The sequence below is a fragment of the Eurosta solidaginis genome, chromosome 1 (genome assembly GCF_040869045.1).
Source record: "Eurosta solidaginis isolate ZX-2024a chromosome 1, ASM4086904v1, whole genome shotgun sequence".
NCBI classification, from domain to species: Eukaryota; Metazoa; Arthropoda; class Insecta; order Diptera; family Tephritidae; genus Eurosta; species Eurosta solidaginis.
The window spans coordinates 109,466,372-109,488,055 of NC_090319.1; the positions used below are offsets into that span (position 1 = coordinate 109,466,372).

The following is a 21,684-nucleotide window of genomic DNA, read 5'->3' on the forward strand; positions in this document are numbered from 1 at the left end:
GCAAATTGGTGTAGTATTTTTCAAACAACGCCAACAAGTTATGCGGCGATGAATTTCCTATATCATGGCAAATACGCAACATCAAAAACCATAATTTATTTTTTCAACATTCAATCAATACAAAACAAAATATGAAAAGAAACATTTTAAAATAAAAAAAGTTGTTCACAATCCGAAGCTTATATTTGCTATTGCAACTTTCCTTATATCAAATACACAAAACTCTGAACTGCCCTATAATAAATTTATTCTAAAATATCAATAAAAAAAAATTTGCTTCAAACAATGCGTACCATAAAATTAATACTCAATGTTGTTTTTGAAGAAAAAGCAAAAAAGTGTTTATTTTTCAATTAGCCAGTAAACGTATTTATGTAGAGTTTATGTGCATTTGAGCTGATGTGAACCAAAATGTGTTTGCTGTTTTTTTTGCGGTTGGGGCGTGCAAGGGGCCACATACAGATGAACATTGCACTTGTTCTCCTCAGCACAGTGTGATCGTTAGGTAAAATATCTCCTTCATTCAATGAGCTAAGCGATATTGGTCGAATCAACCTCCACCTGTTTTTCAAAGCCGTAAAGGTCTTACCTTTGCTCTGCTTCCGGTATGGATATGATTACCTTCTGGGCAAGACAGATTTCATCGATTCTAATTGCATCGAAAAAGCTTTGCAGCTCACCATTAAATTTCCTTCGATTCTTACTCGAATACTCTAACCATTTATCAGAGCATGTTAAGATATTTAAAGAGTGTGGTCTAAGTTCTTCGAGGACTTTCCCTGCAACGAATATGAGAGACAGTCACACAAAGCGACAGCTTTACACAAAAGGTTTGACGACTTCCTCCAAAATTTTAGTAATCGGATGCAGTGCGGGAAAGTTGGCTACCACATTTGTACAAATAGCTCTTAAATATGTGCTATGTGTATTTTAGTTAAATAATCAAAGGCAGCGGCAATTGCAAAAGTACCTCCGATTAAATCAGTAAATGATGTAAATAGATGTTTATAGCATACAAATAATATTTTGGGAATGGTAAGTCAAAACCTCGTGCGATTCATTGATTTTTTCTCGATAATGTACATACCATCCAAAGCCTTAACTGAAAGTCATTGGGTTGCTGAATAGATAAAGCTACACAAGCGTCTACAAATCAAATGAGCACCACCGCATGCAAAGCTTCTGCACTTCTCCTTTTGGGCATTCGTACTACAAAATGCCAAACAGGCCCCGTAAATTTTTGTACCTATCAATACATATCTCAAAGTTAAAAAATATTGTTTCGCTAAAATTCAAAAAATGTTGCTGATTTAGGACTAAGCAAAATAATTACTATATTTTTTAATAAAAAAAAAAAACGGTATTTAAAAAAAAGTTGTTTGTTGAATATGTGACACTGTTTCGCGCGAGATTTTAAATCCACCCATAGGCGTATCGGAAATTAATGCATATACATAGGTATATGTATGTGTGCATATATATTTGTATATAATGTGTTTGATGTGGTTGCATTTAAGACGGTAAGTTGTTCGAAGGAGGATCGGGGAAAGCAGATGTATTATAAGTGCATTGCAAAATTCAAACCACATGAGCAAGCAGATGTTGTAAAATCGTCATCTCCAAGCGCCTGATCGCCTATTCCCACCCAGTACATGTTGTTACTCTATATCATTGAAACCACACACACTTCGAACCAAGAAAGAAGCGAACGAACAAAAAAAGGTGTTGTATTGTAATAAACCGCGGTCGTTCGCTGAACTTTTGCCAACTGTAGAAACTGGTTTGTTGCGGCGCTAACTTGGCCAAGAAAATGTTTCCTTGTGCATAAAATGATAGCGTTAGGCTTTCTGCGAATCTAATTCGATACAGCATTTCAGGCGATACATCTTCTTACAAGAGTGCAGGAATGTACACCGTGCAACGGCGCCTGTTGGTTTTTTTATTTTGTTGAAACGAAATCATCATTAATGTTTTATGCACTTCTTCACGAATTTATTGCGGAATGAATGTATCTTTTGGATTTGAATAAATCCTGTGTTGAAATCTCACTGCAGACAAATAGATTTAAAGAAAAAATCTTTTACTAGCTGCTTTAATTACACTGTACGCCAGCAACTTTTTGCAATGGAGTATACAGGAGTTTTACTGAAGATGGCATTTTTCTAAGCAAACATGTAGCCCAACTATCCTCCGGCCATGTGTACAGAAATTAAGAGCTTAAGATTTCTTTCCTATGCCTTAATTGAACGCATGTAAAATTTTTTGGATAGTGCAAGATATGATTTCTTTGTTAGCCCATAGGGGTTGGAAGACATTGGCTAAACTTGGGCAACATAGCGTTCTCCACAAAAAAACGCCGGTTATCAACATGACAAAAATATAGTTCCAAACTCTAACCCATTTACGAGTACCTAAATGGACACACAACAAGAGTTCATGAATATAAAATAATACCTGAATAAATGATTTTTTATTTTTAAATCCTCATCAATGCTACCAACCCTTTTTCTGGACAATAAACAGCTGTTGGCTTTGGGAAGGCCACCTGCAAGACTTTGTTATTTCCAATTTAACCATTTTTATATTATCCAATGTGGAGAAATGTGCTGGATGTAGATTTGAGAACTATTAATTTCTCTAAGGTTGAGGAAATATTTTCCCATGTTTGTTTGAATAATTAATATAGAGCGGAAAATGACTCACACAATAAAGAATTAAAATTGGTAAGACCAAAGATTTGCTAAAATAATTTTCAGTTGTTTTGTTATTGATATTAGAGAAAAATTGCAAAATTACAAACGGCGATCGTTACTACATGTTTCTGAATTTCACTTGGTTAAAGGTATCTGCCTGTACAATGATATAAAGCAATATGAGCAAGACTCGCTAAATTAAATACAGATAATAAAATAATTTTCGTATGTACAAAAGTCTACATACATCCCCAATTTCCGCTGGATTGAAAGACTAATAACTAATCTGAAAAATGTCTTTATATTGTTTTATTTTTTATCCTTACATATACATAAAATAGCAAATTATGGGAATGAAACGTAAAATCAACGTTGACAAAAGTCTACAAACAGTACACAAATAGCCTGTTTTAGTATGAACAGCTTCACGTAACATTAAATATTATCGTTTTTTAGTATTTAGTCGATCCACCGTTAGCATTAATAACATCTTGGAGTCGTCGTGACACTGAGGCTACTAAATTTGTTAACTCTGCATGTGTTAAACTGTTCCAAGATTCTATGATGCGTTCTTTGAAGACAGCAGCGCTAGAAACCTGTTTCTTTCTAATTTTCCGTTCTTAAATTTCCCAAAAATGGTCAAATACATTTAAATCTGGACTTTGGGGTGGTGTATTTCATTGCTTTGGATCATAGTAAAGTAGAACAATATGCCGTGTGATTTGGATCGTTATCCTGCTGAAAGATCTAACCTGTACCAGGCTCCAATTTATCCACCGATGGTTTCAAAATATGTTCTAATAAAGACTTGTAAATGATCCATATTAAATGTAATTGCACGAACTTCAGATGCAGTAACAGCTTCCCAAACCATAACACTGCCACCACCAGACTTGCAGTTGATACCAAATTCTTCTGGTCGAATGCAGTATTTTTCTTCCTCCATACTTTTATTCTTCCGACGCTAACGATAATAAAGTTTACTTATGTTTGCAATCATTCAGATAACGGAACAAATTCAGGAGACATACAAAAAAATATATTTGGCGCGATTTACTCCGAGAATATTTTTCAAAGTGTACTTTATACTGCTTTATCAACCTTTTTAAATTAATAAATTGTTCACTTTGTGGGCCTTATGCACGAAAATCGAATGCTCTGACTAAGTTTCTGAGTAAAACTTTGCTTGTATGTTTCTGCTACACAACTACACTCTAAAGCGAAAATGGTAAATTTACTACGATAATGGTAGGCACCACTATAAATGTGTAATATTACACATCTTTATTTCTACAAATCTCTTGTTGAATTTTGCCCAAAAAATGCAAGCTTATTGCTAGTATTTTTTTGTGGAATCTTACAATTTTTTTGCATAGTCCCGCACTTAATGTGTATTTTTCTTATTTACACAGCAATGCCCCAATCTTACCAACATTTATGCTGTAAAAATACATATAGTTCGCGAAATTACTAACAACGTTTGTAAGCTAACACAAAGGTGTGTACATTTACAACAAAAGCTTAGTGGACATTGCCGATCGACACCATCTTAACGCGTCGTGTTCATTCGTTTTAGTCAATCGGAAGTGTGCGGTTTATCGGAAAGCGTGAATAATTATTTTAGTGCATAATTATAATTATTATAAGTTATTGTAATACGTAAGTTACCTGTATTTATTTGATAATATAGTATATATTAATTCAATTAAAGTGCCTGTATGAACTGAACTGAATTCTGACTGAAAATAAATTTTATTAAAATATCAAAATCTTATTCGTATTGCAACTACATAAAATGTATATGTTTATAATTAAACACCCAGGATCAAGCAAAATAAGTATTTTATAATACCTGTTTATTTAAAAATGTAAATCCATTTAAACATATACATGTTATTAGCTGAAAATACAATCAAATATTTTCAAAAAGGGGGGAAGTGGGTTACAGGGGCTAAGGGGTATGTGGCATTGCGCATATGATAAGTAAGTTCACTAAAACCGTTGTATATTTTACGCATTTTGAATGGTAATCATTACGCATAAGGTTGGTAAATTCACTAAAATCGTTGTAAAATGTTACGCATTTTGAATAGTAGTTTTTACGCATGTGTTTAGTAAGGGCTTTACACAGTCTGATAGTAGATATACAATGTGTGTAAATTTGCAATAATTAAGCGAGGCAACTTTTTTGCTGGCTTAATGTGTGTAGATTTACATGCTTTTTTTTAAGAGTGTATAAAAATCGAGTAATATTTGGATTTACACCCGAAAGGTACTTATTTTTACGACAGAAGTGTGCAAAAGTATACATGCTTTGTAATTTCACACAACAATGTACAAACTTCTGTCACTTGTTATCGTATTTTGCTTCAGGTACCTGTAAATTTTCATTTCTGTGAAATCGTCGCATTTGTAGCCTCGTGGTGGAAAAAAAGTGAATAAGCTTTACAAATATATTGGAAATGTTTGTGTGTAAAGTGTTTGCAAAGAAGTTCTGCAATTTAAGGAGTTATCATTTGCATTTATATGCGCATAGGGAACTGAGTTGCAATGTTTGAATGTTTGTTTCCGAAATGCAATAAAAAGTTGTCAAGCTACAATGTCTATGCAGTCAAATTTCCAAAAAAATATTCTGCTAAAGACGCCGTGGTTGAAGTGTCACCACTGTGTACCACAAATTCAATTGTTCGATGGCTTCTTGCAACTTTATCGCTACAACCATACATGAAGTATATTCACATATTTTAAAACAATTATTTTTTAAAATCGCGTCCTTAGTGTTTAAAATCGGGCTCTTAAAGTGTAAATATAAGCAACTGGTGCGTACAATTTTAGGCATATAGTGTCTAAATTATTACACATTTTTGGCGTAAAATTCAACAAGATATTTGTAAAAAGAAAGATGTGTTATATTACATATTTATAGTGGTGCCTGCCATTATCGTAGTACATTTACGATTTTCGCTTTAGAGGGTAGTTTGTGTAGCAAAAACATACAAGCAAAGTTATACTCAGAAACTTAGAGCATTTGATTTTCGTGCATAAGGCCCACAAAGTGAACAATTTATTAATTTAAAAAGGTTGATAAAGCAGTGTAAAGTACACTTTGAAAAAGGACCACGACGCAAATTGTAAGAGAAGCTCGGCCTAAATATTCTAAATATTCTCGGAGGTAAATCGCGCCAAGTATATTTTTTTGTATGTCTCCTGAATTTTTTCCGTTATCTGAATGAATGCAAACATAAGTAGGTAAACTCTATTTTCGGTAGCAACGGAAGAATAAAAGTGTGGAGGAAGAAAAACACTGCATTCGATTAGAAGAATTTGGTATCAACTGAAAGTCTGGTGGTGGCAGTGTTATGGTTTGGGAAGCTGTTACTGCATCTGGAGTTGGTACAATTACATTTAATATGGATCATTTACAAGTCTTTATTGGAACATATTTTGAAACCATCGGTGGATAAATTGGAGCCTGGTACATGTTAGATCTTTCAGCAGGATAACGATCCAAATCACACGGCATATTGTTCTACTTTACTATGCTCCAAGGCAATGAAATACACCACCCAGATTTAAATGTATTTGAGCATGTTTGGGAGATTTAAGTACGGAAAATTAGAAATAAATAGGTTTCTAGCGCTGCTGTCCTAAAAGAACGCATCATAGAAGCTTGGAACAATTTAACGCATGCAGAGTTAACAAATTTAGTAGCCTCAGTGTCACGACGACTCCAAGATGTTATTGATGCTAACGGTGGATCGACTAAATACTAAAAAACGATATAATTTAATGTTACGTGAAGCTGTTCATACTAAAACAGGCTATTTGTGTACTGTATGTAGACTTTTGTCAACGTTGATTTTACGCTACATGCCCATAATTTGCTATTTTATGTATATGTAATGATAAAAAATAAAACAATATAAAGACATTTTTCAGATTAGTTATTAGTCTTTCAATCCAGCGGAATTTGGGGATGTATGTAGACTTTTGTACATACGAAAATTATTTTATCATCTGCATTTAATTTAGCGAGTCTTGCTCATATTGCTTTATATCATTGTAAAGGCAGATACCTTTAACCAAGTGAAATTCAGAAACATGTCGTCGTAACCATCGCCGTTTGTAAACTTTGCAATTTTTCTCTAATATCAATAACAAAACAATTGCATAAAGCAATATGAGCAAGATTCGCTAAATTAAATACAGATGATAACATTGATGTTATAGCTAACAGCTGAAGCATTGCTAATAGAAAAAAGCAATGCTGAAAAAATCCATTGTTACTAAGCATTTAAACGCGCCTAAAAATTCGCCACCATTAGGATTAAACAGCATATAATAGATTAGTATATACCTAAAAAATGGTGAATAAAAAGGAATAACAACAAAGGCAACACTTCAGAGACGAATTGCATGACGAGCAGCGGGGTATTCATATGGCTGAGTGGTTAAAGGCATCTGCCTTTACACTAGTATGAATGCTGGAGATTCGAGTTCAATACTCAGCTCCCGAGAAGCTAGCTGATGAAGAAGTGAAATTCACAAATATGTCCTAGTAACCATCGCCGTTTGTAAACTTTGCAATTTTTCTCTAATATCAATAACAAAACAAGTAAGAACGGGACTGTCTTCGGCTGTGCCGAAGACTTCATACCTTTCATGAATGGGGCTGAACAATAATCTTATCCCGTTCGTAATCTCCGAATAATCGGATGTATAAGATAAGAAATATATAGTGAACAGATCTACATACCTTAACGATTTTTAAGATAAATATAAAATAAAAAACAGGTAGGTACTTTGTGTGAGGATGCAAACTTTCAGGTTTTTTGTGGTCTGCGTGTAAAAACTATGACTATGAATCACGTATTTCAACAATATATGACGTAAACGTAACTATTTGATGAAATGTGATGAATTTTGAAGCTTCTAGCCGTAGAAAGGGGGCAAAAATTAGAGTTTATATGGGGTATATAATATATATACCACCGATCTCTATGATTTTTTCAGACAACAATATATGCTATATACGTAAGCATATAGTGAAATTTGTCTAGCTGTTAAAAAGGGGCAGAAATTGCGCAAAGTTTCTTAACTGAACAATCGGTTGTATGAGATATATACTATATATACCACCGATCTCAATTATTTTTTCAGACAACAATATATGCTATACACGTAAGCATTTGGTGAAATTTGAAGCTTCTAGCTGTTAAAATGGGGAAGAAATTGCGCAAAGTTTCTTATCTGAACAATCGGTTGTATGGGATATATACTATATATACCACCGGTATCTATGATTTTCTCAGACAACAATATATGCTATACACGTAAGCATTTGGTGAAATTTGAACATATCTAAACGATTTTTAAGATAAATATAAAATAAAAAATAGGTAGGTAATCTGTGTGAGGATGCAAAGCTTCACGTTTTTTGTGGTCTGCATGTAAAAACTATGACTACGAATCACGCATTTCAAAAATATATGACGTAAACATAACTATTTGATGAAATTTGATGATTTTTCAAGCTTCTAGCCGTAAAAAAGGGGTCAAAATGACAGTTTATATGAAGTATATAATATATATACCACCGATCTCTATGATTTTTTCAGACAACAATATATGCTATATACGTAAGCATTTTTTGAAATTTGAAGCTTCTAGCTGTTAAAACGGGGCAGAAATTGCGCAAAGTTTCTTATCTGAACAATCGGTTGTATGAGATATATACTATGCATACCACCGATCTCAATGATTTTTTCGGACGTCAATATATGCTATACACGTAAGCATTTGGTGAAATTTGAAGCTTCTAGCTGTTAAAATGGGGCCGAAATCGTAAAAAAAATATATATATACTATATATACCATCATATATATATTATATATATCACCGATCTCTATGATTTTTTGACACAACAATACATACTATATACGTAAGCAATCGGTGAAATTTGAAGCTTATAACTGTTAAAATGGGGTAGAAATTGCGAAAAGTTTCTTATCTGAACAATCGGTTGTATGAGATATATACTATATATACAACCGATCTCTATGATTTTGTCAGACAACAATATATGCTGTATACGTAAGCAATCAGTGAAATTTGAAGCTTATATCTGTTAAAGTGGGGTAGAAATTGCGAAAAGTTTCTTATCTGAACAATCGGTTGTATGAGATATATACTATATATACCACCGATCTCTATGATTTTTTCAGACAACAATATATGCTATATACGTAAGCATTCGTTGAAATTTGAAGCCTCTAGCTCTTAAAATAGGGCAGTAATTACGAAAAGTTCCTTATCTGAACAATCGGTTGTGGGGGATATATACTATATATACGACCGATCTCATAAATTTTTTCAGGCAACAATATGTGCAATATACGAAAGTATATGGTGAAGTTTGAAGCTTCAATCTGTTAAATTGGGTAAGATATTACAAAAATCCTCTTTTTCTGAAAAATCGGTTGTATGGAGGATATATGCTATAGTGGTCCGATCCGATCGGTTCCGACAAGTGTCTAATCGGACACCCAAATACACGCGCTCACCAAATTTTATCAAGATATCTCAAAAATTGAGGGACTAGTTTGCATACGAACAGACAGACGGACATGGCTAAATCAACTCAGCTCTTCAACCTGATTATTTCGGTATACTTAATGGTGGGTCTATCTATTTTCCTTTAAGGACTTACAATTTTCGGTTTCGTGACGAAATTAATATACCATTTCATTTTCATGAAAGGTATAACACTTGAAAATTATTTTAGCAAATCTTTAGTCTTACCAATTTTAATTCTTTATTGTGTGAGTCGTTTACCGCTTTATATTAATTATTCAAACAAACATGGGAAAATATTTCTTCAACCTTAGAGAAATCAATAGTTCTCAACTTTCCAGCGATGATCAAGAGATCGCCGGCTTCTTTGCGAAATTTTTCAAATCAAATTACTCTATTGAGACCAACGTTTCGCCTAATGAATACCCATACTATATTAATTCATGTTATTCAATCAGAGCTTCATTTATATCTTCAGAAGATGTATTATCTTATTTAAAAACTTTAAAAGTATCATATACATACGGCCCTGACAGGATCCCGACACACTTTCTTAAAAAATGTGCAGCAAACATCTATCAGCCGCTAACAGATTTATTTAATTTATCTTTAAATTATGGCATTTTCCCAACAATCCCGCTTCATAAAAATGGAAGCAGGTCTTCAATAGAAAACTACCGGGGCATAGCAAAGTTATCCGCTATCCCAAAGTTATTTGAGGCTTTTGTTACCCACCACCTAACATTCTCTATTTCCCCCATAATTGCAAGCTCGCAACATGGGTTCTGTAAGGGCTAATCACCTATCACCAATTTACTAGAATTTACCACCCACGTTTCTAATGGATTTGGAAAAGGCCTTCACACTGATATAATTTACACCGATTTCAGTAAAGCCTTCGACAAAGTATCACACCAATTACTTATTCATAAGCTCGGTCAACTCGGTTCTCAACCTCGTCTTATATGTTGGATTTCTTCGTATCTTGGTAATCGTACGCAAAAAGTAATCTTTAACAAGTAAGGAAGGTTAAGTTCGGGTGTACCCGAACATTACATACTCAGTTGAGAGCTATGGTGACAACATAAGGGAAAATAACCATGTAGGAAAATGAACCGAGGGAAACCCTGGAATGTGTTTGTATGACATGTGTATCAAATGAAAGGCATTAAAGAGTATTTTATGAGTGAGTGGGCCATAGTTCTATAGGTGGACGCCATTTAGGGATATCGCCATAAAGGTGGATCAGGGTTGACTCTAGAATTTGTTTGTACGATATGGGTATCAAATGAAAGGTGCTAATGAGTATTTTAAAAGGGAGTAATCCTTAGTTCCATGGGTGGACGCCGTTTCGAGATATCTCCATAAAGGTGGACCAGGGGTGACCCTAGAATTTGTTTGTACAATTTGGGTATCAAACGAAAGGTGTTAAAGAGTATTTTAAAAGCGAGTGGGCCTTAGTTCTATAGGTGGACGCCGTATCGAAATATCGCCATAAAGGTGGACCAGGGGTGACTCTAGAATGTGTTTGTACGATATGGGTATCAAATTTAAGGTATTAATGAGGGGTTTAAAAGTGAGTGGTGGTAGTTGTATGGGTGGTCGCCTTTTCGAGATATCGCCATTAAGGTGGACCAGGGGTGACTCTAGAATACGTTTGTATAATATGGGTATCAAACGAAAGGTGTTAATGAGTATTTTAAAAGGAAGTGGGCCCTAGTTATATAGGTGCACGCCTTTTCGAGGTATCGCAATAAAGGTGGACCAGGGGTGACTCTAGACTTTGTTTGTACGATGTGGGTATCAAATGAAAGGTGTTAATGAGTATTTTTAAAAGGGCGTGGGGCTTAGTTCTATAGGTGGACGCCTTTTCGAGATAGGTGGACCAGGGGTGACTCTAGAATGTGTTTGTACGATATTGGTATCAAATTAAAGGTATTAATGAGAGCTTTAATAGGGAGTGGTGGTAGTTGTATATGTGAAGGCGTTTTCCAGATATCGACCAAAATGTGGAATAGGGTGACCCAGAACATCATCTGTTGGATACCGCTAATTTATTTATATATGTAATACCTGCCAAGATTTCAAGGGTTCTTTATTTCGCCCTGCAGAACTTTTTCATTTTCTTCTACTTAATATGGTACAACCATTTTACAAAGTTTTTTCTAAAGTTATATTTCGCGTCAATAAACCAATCCCATTACCATGTTTCATCCCTCTTTTCGTATTTGGTATAGAATTATGGCATTTTTTTCATTTTTCATAATTTTCGATATCGAAAAAGTGGCCGTGGTCATAGTCGGATTTCGTTCATTTTTTATACCAAGATAAAGTGAGTTCAGATAAGTACGTGAACTAAGTTCAGTAAAGATATGTCGATTTTTACTCTAGTTATCATGTTATCGGCCATGCGGAAGGACAGACGGACGACTGTGTATAAAAACTGGGCGTGGCTTCAACCGATTTCGCCCTTTTTCACAGAAAACAGTTAACGTCATAATATCTATGCCCCTACCAAATTTCAAAAGGATTGGTAAATTTTTGTTCGACTTATGGCATTAAAAGTATCCTAGACAAATTAAATGAAAAAGGGCGGAGCCACGCCCATTTTGAAATTTTCTTTTATTTTTGTATTTTGTTGCACCGTATCATTACTGGAGTTGAATGTTGACATAATTTACTTATATACTGTAAAGATATTACATTTTTTGTTAAAATTTTACTTAAAAAAAATTTTTTTTTTAAAAGTGGGCTTGGTCCTTCTCCAATTTTGCTAATTTTTATTAAGCGTACATATAGTAATAAGAGTAACGTTCCTGCCAAATTTCATCATGATATATTCAACGACTGCCAAATTACAGCTTGTAAAATTTTAAATTACCTTCTTTTAAAAGTGGGCGGTGCCACGCCCATTGTCCAAAATTTTACTAATTTTCTATTCTGTGCCATAAGGTCAACCCATCTACCAAGTTTCATCGTTTTAGCTTTCTTTGGTAATGAATTATCGCACTTTTTCGGTTTTTCGAAATTTTCGATATCGAAAAAGTGGGCCTGGTTATGGTCCGATTACGTTCATTTTAAATAGCGATCTGAGATGAGTGCTCAGGAACCTACATACCAAATTTTATCAATTTACCTCAAAATTTACTCAAGTTATCGTGTTAACGGACGGACGGACGGACGGACGGACATGGCTCAATCAAATTTTTTTTTGATCCTGATTATTTTGATATATGAAAGTCTATATCTATCTCGATTCCTTTATACCTGTACAACCAACCGTTATCCAATCAAACTTAATATACTCTGTGAGCTCTGCTCAACTGAGTATAAAAATACACTTTCTGGGGTCATCAGTGTTTCTTCTGGTGCTCCTCAGGGCAGCCATCTTGGTCCGATTCTGTTATTGTTGTTCATAAACGATATGTCTAACACAATTAAATACTCAAAAATCTTGATGTACGCAGACGATGTAAAACTTTTCAAATAATGTGCCTCGGTTGAGGAACATTCCTTTGCTTCAAATGGATTTAAATCACTGGGTTACCTGGTGCAATGTAAGTTATATGCCGCTCAATCTCAAAAAATGTAAATTTATGTGTTTTTCTCGGAGAATTTCGCCATCAGCTTCATATACAATTAACAACTATAGTCTAGGAACTGTAAATAATTTTATTGACTTGGGTCATGATGGATTCCAAACTTAGTTTCAATCTTCATATTAATGCTACAGTGAATAAAGGCAAAGGTGTTTTTCATTTGTTAAACGGTGGTCAAAAGAATTTAACGACCCTTACATAACTAAAGCACTTTTTACAACATTAGTTAGGCCAATATTAGAATACGGCTCAATAATTTGGAATCCGCGTTATCAAGTCCATGCAGACAGTCCCGAAAAATACAAAAACAATATTTACTATTTGCTTTAAGAAATTTTCAATGCGACTCTTTAACTAATCTTCCACCTTATACTAATCGATTGGCGGCCACCGTGGTGTGATGGTAGCGTGCTCCGCCTATCACACCGTATGAAACACCAAAGCAACATCAAAATTTTAGAAATAAGGTTTTTCAATTAGAAGAAAATTTTTCTAAGCGGGGTCGCCCCTCGGCAGTGTTTGGCAAGCGCTCCGGGTGTATTTCTGCCATGAGAAGCTCTCAGTGAAAACTCATCTGCCTTGGAGATGCCGTTCGGAGTCGGCACGAAACATATAGGTCCCGTTCGGCCAATTTGTAGGGAAAATTAAAAGGAGCACGACGCAAATTGGAAAAGAAGCTCGGCCTTAGATCTCTTCGGAGGTTATCGCGCCTTACATTTATTTTATTTATTTATACTAATCGATTAAAGCTTATCAATCTTCCAACTCTTGCTAGTCGAAGAGAAATGCTTGGTGTAATATTTACGACACAACTTTTAAATGTATCAATTTCGAGCCCATTTCTTCTGAATGAAGTGAAATTTTGCGTTCCCTCTCGGACGTCGAGACACTTCAAACCTCTTCTGCTGAAACAATGTAGAACGAGTTTCGAACAAAATGAACCTTTTCGGCGTTTATGCCAAGATTATAACTCTCACTCAAACACGTTTGATAGCTCGGACTCCCTTTTTTCTATAAAAAAGATTGTTCTCACCTCTCTTAATAATTAATGTATAATACGTTTGCTTCTGTTCTCTTTAAGTATTACGCTTGGCTGATGAAATCTCTTCTGTAGGTGAGCAGTCTCAAATCGCGACGCTTGACAAACCGCTGCCCACCAAAGACTCGGCAAAAAAAAAAAAAGTTATTAAAAGTTATTATATATATATATATATATATATAAATCGATCGCGTGAACAGGATTAGCCTGGTTTCATTGGGCCACTTGAGGGCAGCGCGCTGCCACAACGTCCATTAAAAAAAAAAATAAAATCTACATCCAGCACATTTCTTCACATTGGATAACAAAAAATGGTTAAATTGGAAATAACAAAGTCTCGTAGGTGGCCTTTCCAAAGCCAACAGCTGTTTATTGTTCAGAAAAAGGGTTGGTAGCATTGATGAAGATTTAAAAATAAAAAATCATTTATTCAGGTATTATTTTTTTTCATGAACTCTTGTAGTGTGTCCATTTAGATACTCGCAAATGGGTTAGAGTTTAGAACTATATTTTTGTCATGTTGAGAATCGGCGTTTTCTGTTGAGAACGCCATGTTTCCCAAGTTAAGCCTATGTCTTCTAACCCCAATGAGCTAATAAAGAAATTATATCTTGCACTATCCAAAAAATTATACATGCGTTCAAGTAAGGCATAGGAAAGAAATCTTAAGCTCTTTATTTCATGCCATCTTCAGTAAAACTCCTGGTTACTCGATTGCAAAAAGTTGCAGTACTGTGTAATTAAAGCAGCTAGTAAAAGAAGACGGCATAGTTACATTTTCTTTAAACCTATTTGTTTGCAGTGAGATTCCAAGACAGGATTTATTCAAATCCAAAAGATACATACATTCCGCAATAAATTCGTGAAGAAGTGCATCAAACATTAATGATGATTTCATTTCAAAAAAAAAAAAAAAAAAAAGAAAAGGCGCCGTTGCACGGTGTACGTTTGTGCACTCTTGTAAGAAGATGTATCGCCTGAAATGCTGTATCGAATTAGATTCGCAGAAAGCCTAACGCTATCATTTTATGCACAAGGAAACATTTTCTTGGCCAAGTTAGCGCCGCAACAAACCAGTTTCCACAGGTGGCAAAAGTTCAGCGAACGACCGCGGTTTATTACAATACAACAACTTTTTTTGTTCGTTCGCTTCTTTCTTGGTTCGAAGTGTGTGGGTTTCAATGATATAGAGTAACAACATGTACTGAGTGGGAATAGGCGATCAGGCGCTTGGAGATGACGATTTTACAACATCTGCTTGCTCATGTGGTTTGAATTTTGCAATGCACTTATAATACATCTGTTTTCCCCTATCCTCCTTCGAACAACTTACCATCTCAAATGTAACCACAACAAACACATTATATACAAATATATATGCACACATACATATACCTATGTATATGCATTAATTTCCGATACGCCTATGGGTGGATTTAAACTTTCGCGCGAAACAGTGTCACATATTCAACAAACAACTTTTTTTTAAATACCGTTTTGTTTTTTTATTAAAAAAATATATTAGTTATTTTGCTTAGTCCTAAATAAGTCTTATAATAGTGCTAAATCAGCAACATTTTTTGAATTTTAGCGAAACAATATTTTTTAACTTTGAGATATGAATTGATAGGTACAAAAATTTACATAGGGGCCTGTTTGGCATTTTGTAGTACGAATGCCCAAAGGAGATGTGCAGAAGCTTTGCATGCGGTGGTGCTCATTTGATTTGTAGACGCTTGTGTAGCTTTATCTATTCAGCAACCCAATGACTTTCAGTTAAGGCTTTGGATGGTATGTACATTATCGAGAAAAAGATCAATGAATCGCACGAGGTTTTGACTTATCATTCCCAAAATATTATTTGTATGCTATAAACATCTATTTACATCATTTACTGGTTTAATCGGAGGTACTTTTGCAATTGCCGCTGCCTTTGATTATTTAACTAAAATACACATAGCACATATTTAAGAGCTATTTGTACAAATGTGGTAGCCAACTTTCCCGCACTGCATCCGATTACTAAAATTTTGGAGGAAGTCATCAAACCTGTTGTGCAAAGCTGTCGCTTTGTGTGACTGTCTCTCATATTCGTTGCAGGAAAAGTCCTCGAAGAACTTAGAGCACACTCTTTAAATAACTTATCATGCTCTGATAAATGGTTAGAGTATTCGAGTAAAAATCGAAGGAAATTTAATGGTGAGCTGTACAAAATTTTTTCGATGCGATTAGAATCGATGAAATCTGTCTTGCCCAGAAGGTAATCATATCCATACGGGAAGCAGAGCAAAGGTGACACCTTTACGGCTTTTGAAAAACAGGTGGAGGTTGATTCGACCAATATCGCTTAGCTCATTGAATGAAGGAGATATTTTACCTAACGATCACACTGTGCTGAGGAGAACAAGTGCAATGTTCATCTGTATGTGGCCCCTTGCACGCCCCAACCGCAAAAAAAAAAACAGCAAACACATTTTGGTTCATATCAGCTCAAATGCACATAAACTCTACATAAATACGTTTACTGGCTAATTGAAAAATAAACACTTTTTTGCTTTTTTCTGCAAAAACAACATTGAGTATTAATTTTACGGTACGCATTGTTTGAAGCAAATTTTGTTAGTGATATTTTTTGATATAAGAAACGTTGCAATAGCAAATATAAACTTTTGTTTCTTTTCATATTTTGTTTTGTATTGATTGGAAAATGATATAGGAAATGCATCGCTAAATAATTTGTTGGCCTTTTTTGAAAAATACTACACCAATATGCAAATACAATGATGTTAGACCATTTGCACAAAATCCCGAACTCCCCTTATAAAAAATTTGTGTGCCTTCTTGTAATATTTCTTTCTTTTCTTACTTAGGAAGTAGCGATGGGTCTCAGAGAATCGCAAAAACATTAAAAAGCACAAAACTCTGGAGGTTTATCGGAAAGTTACAGAACGTGTAGAGCTGCGATAAGTTAAATAAGACAAGATGTTTAAAATTTGTCTGATTCTAAAATAGCAAATTACATATTTTGTACTATATGGGGAAACACGAGGGAACCTCTTAATTCAATGAGGAAGAGAAGGGAAAAATCAAACTCCTTTCGTGAAATTTTTATTCTATGGCACCACTAAGTAGATTGAACTAGCCGAACCTCACATAAACAGAAAGAGTTCATATTGAGTTACTAAGTAGAAGTGAAAGTAATTTTTCCTGTATTATTATATTAAGAGTTCAAATTAAAAAAAAAAAAATTTTTTTTATCAGCATAATGCTCGTTAGTATGTACATTAGGGTTGCCAGATTTTTATTTCGTGTTCCCGGGACAAACCTCAAATTTGATCCAAATTCCCGGGATTTTTAAAAATTTCCCGGGATATTTGAAAAATTTCGGAGAAATAATTTTTCGATAGAATTAAACTTTATAAACTCATTTATTTATAACAAATATTTTTATGAAACAGGCTAATAATTAAAACGTTTACCGTGTTTAGTGCGAATTCAATATTCTATGGATTCATTTTGCTAACGTTATTTTAAAACACAACACTACCCCATGCAAAATGAATATTTATGCTAATGACCTGAATACAACCGAAGCCGCAAATATGGCCATGTTTCGTAGCAGATTATAATTTATTAATTTTGATATTGTGAAAATGCCGGGACATAGCATTTCCCGGTGGGACACTTTAAAATTTGTGAAAAATACGGTATGTCCCGGCCAATACGGGACATTTTGCAACGCTAATGTACATCTTAAAACTGTATTCCCCAGCTTATTACATGATGAAAATCCAGCAACCATCCATTCCGGCTGTTCAAAAACAAAAAGGGGCAGATACAACTTAGCAATATTTGTGGGCTGTCGGTTGACCACAGCAACATTCACATTTGGCAAGTTGCATTTTTATACTCAAAACGAAAACAGCTTTACCGCTGGTACTTACCATGTATTCTCCAACTACCTACTTTTTACTGTAAATAAAATTATTTCAGATCGCGATATTGTCTACCGATTTTCCGCCTCTTTTTTTTTTTGGTAGCCTAAATTTTTATCTAGTAATGTGCGCGGATAAGAAAGTTAGCCTCAACCGAAAAAAAAATGTTGGTTAACATTGGTCATCGAATTCGTCCGAAGGGTCATCGTCCCATGTTTTTGGCAATAACTTTCAGTGAAATGAAGAGATTGTTATGAATTTTGGCAGACCAATTCTTCCGACAATTTTCCAGCACTGTGAGTACAAGTGTGCATACCAACTGTCCCGTTCTGCATCCGATAAGCACCAGTTCGGAGGTAGTCATTACACCTGTAGTGTGAACTTTAGCTTTGCTAGCCTGTTTCCCTCTTTCTATACAGGGCAACTTCACAACGATATGCAGTTCACAAAGTAAAATGTCTCACTTTACGCATCATTGATTTGGTACACACTTTCATGAAATTTGGAAATTTTTACAAGATGGCGGCCGCCATAGTGTCATGGTAACCAGAAACGAAATTCCTGGGATCAAGTTCCGGGCAAACCTACATCGAAAATTTGAAAAAATCCAAGCGGTGTCTCCCCTCAGCAGTGATTTGGCAAACAATTCGAGCTTATTTCTGCTATGAAAAGCTTTTGAGGGAAAGTGCATCTACCTTGTAGATGCCGTTCGGAGCTGATCAACAAAATGTTTTTGTCAAAGTCCAATAAAATGGGCCAATTTTAACAAATTGTTATTGACTCCCCCCAAACTTGTGGTAATCCGATGTAGAGCGGGATAGTTGGTGGCCACATTTTTACGAACAGCGCTCAAATCTGAGCTATATAAACTAAAATTAATTAATCAAGGACTCCGACGATTTTAGAACCACCAACGACTGCAACAGTAAAGAACGCGTTAAAAAGGACTGAAAAGGGGGGAAACTGGCATTTCACAATGTTAAAATTGTCAGTTGAAAGCACTGCGAAGGGACATAATTAGAATTAGTACCGTTTTTAAATGCGATAGTTCGGAACTAGTGCGATTCGTTACAGGGCTCTTAAGTAAGACGATATCTGCATATGTATGGATAAGTTGTGTATTTCGCCCTTTATATCAATAAATGTTCGTTACATTTGTCTTTAAATCAGAGCTAAGAAAACCATACAAGTACACTCTTGCTCCAATGAGTATTTATTTTAAAAAATACTTATCTTTTGTAAAAAATAAGGAGTAGTTGTTAGACACAGGGAGTTTTCAAATGACGCGAAATATAATCGCTCACTATGCTTAAACCAAGGGTGGGCATGAGCTTAGCACCTGCTAAGCGGCCATATACGTATACAACGAGCGAACGAAAAATGACTACTTCGTCAAAATCAACGACCAAACACATTTAGTTTGCTTTCGACGTCCGTACAATAAGGAGGTGTCGCACGCAATATTACCACAGAGAACGGTCGAAAAATATGTACATATGAAATAAAAAATTTTCAATGTTGTCCCCGAAAAAGTGTTTTTAATTGTTTTGCATTTTTCAGAAGTAAAATATGGTAGTTTTAGTATTTTTAAACTGTTTTATTTAACTTGACTTGACAGGCCGTTGTGAACGAATTTTTTAATTAAAATTTAAGTAACTTTCCGATAAGGTACAAGCTTGAAACTTGAAATATAATATATTTCAAAAAATCGTATTTGTGGTCCGATTAGGCTCATATTTCATATCGCTTCATATAACGATTCCTAAGGAATTTCTTCTGCTTTCTTCACTGCTATAAGTTCCGCCTGAAACACGCTGTAGTAATCAGGCAGCCCGTATGATCTATTTATTTTTGGACCAACTCAGTAAAGAGCAGATCCAATCCCTTCTATTAATTTGGCGGCCACCGTGGTGTGATGGTAGCGTGCTCCGCCTATCACACCGTATGCCCTGGGTTCAACTCCCGGGCAAAGCAACATCAAAATTTTAGAAATAAGGTTTTTCAATTAGAAGCAAATTTTTCTAAGCGGGGTCGCCCCTCGGCAGCGACGGGCAAGCGCTCCGAGTGTATTTCTGCCATGAAAAGCTCTCAGTGAAAACTCATCTGCCTTGCAGATGCCGTTCGGAGTCGGCATAAAACATGTAGGTCCCGTCCGGCCAATTTGTAGGGAAAATCAAGAGGAGCACGACGCAAATTGGAAGAGAAGCTCGGCCTTAGATCTCTTCGGAGGTTATCGCGCCTTACATTTATTTTTTTTTTTTATCCGTATAAACGTGTATAGCACAGGGGTAAGATTATTTACGCTCCTGTGGAGTAAAACGAAATGTCGACTTAAGCTTTGCTTGCAAATGAAGTTTATAATTTTCGCGCAAACTAAGCATTGTGGCTTATTGGCGCTATTTAAAAAAAAAAAAACTCTACTTCCAATTCAATCTGAAATATTTTGCATTCATAAGTACGTACAATTCTTTCGTATTGTACGACCAAACACTGTACCAAGACTGTGTGTGATACGTGCTTATTGTACAATCGCTGGAATCAAACTAAATAAATATTTGATTTTGCATTCGTGCTAGCCACGCGTTCGTGTATACTAACACATTCTCAATTTGGTAATCGTGTAAATGTAGTGGTGCCCACCTATGGCTTAAACAGAGGCTGCCAAAGGGTGCCCACAAAGTGGGCATCTAATTTTTACATATCCATACACTTTTTACTTAAAACCTCCTCGACATACCCTTTTCTACAGATGATCTGTACGTCAAAATTAGACGTTGATAGTTCAATTTATCGAGCTTTTCGCGTTTCCGATGACGTGCGATTCAATATCATTGTATTGATGAAGAAAATTATCAGTGAAAATTCAAAGCACATCTCACATCAATCCATGAAAGTACGAGGCCTGACCTTATGATTTTTTTAACTGATTGTGTTGTTCGGTATAACATCGAGTAACAAGACGTAATGAGAGGAAACAGGCTAACAGCCAGCTCATGCAAGTAGATTTTACATTAGAAATTAGATTTTATGCTATGTACTTATGGTTGCCAATAATGTATACAGACATACTACATTCATAAACTCTCTCTAATACCAATGCAATTGTGCAATCAAAGCGGGAATGCATTAGAAATAAAGTGACTGCAAAATACTTCTTACCCAACAACAACAAAAAATCGATATAAAATTTATGTATCTAAAATTTAGAGCTAAATATATATTCACGTGTATACAGAACCAAAAATGAAATGCTAGTTTTGCTGCTAAAAATGGGATTAGTCCCGTGATAATATCGGATAATATCGGTTTCGTTCTCTTTCTGTGGGATGAGCTAAGCCGTCATGGACTATGAGTGGCGGTTTGGATATGATCAAATCCAGTAAAGAGACTAATCGACTTCTCTAGACACTCATATGATAATGAAGTGGGGCAAGCCGTCTTTGTTCGACAAGTCGTTTATGGATCTCTTTGGGACACAATGAAGTGAGGTCAACCCTTTTGTGTAGTTAGGTTATGTATTAGTTTTAAAAATGTTAAATTAGCCTCTTTAAATTATTCAGTACTTTTTTTTGGAATTTTAAAAAATCATTATACTCTGGCACTTTGGCAATACATTATTTTTGTTTATTATTTCTTGTCAATAGCAATACTTGCTTTGCGTTCAATTATTATAGCTTAATGTCGGTTCAAAATAATGAGATGTACTGCATGGGAATAGGGTCTCAGCGCTGAAAAGAAGCAAATTTTTAACTAAGAACACGTTGTGAGTTTTTCGCCGTTCGGCTGGCACAATCCAGGTACAATTACTTCAATTTATAAAGTACACACAGACACAGTCAACATG

At 35.1% G+C, this 21,684-nt stretch overlaps 1 protein-coding gene across 1 annotated transcript in view; it reads left to right on the plus strand.

The window, feature by feature from the left end:
* The window catches only part of Hs6st (heparan sulfate 6-O-sulfotransferase), an 812,621-nt gene that overhangs the window by 388,570 nt on the left and 402,367 nt on the right, over positions 1 to 21,684 (plus strand). The gene's annotated exons all lie outside the window — the stretch shown is intronic.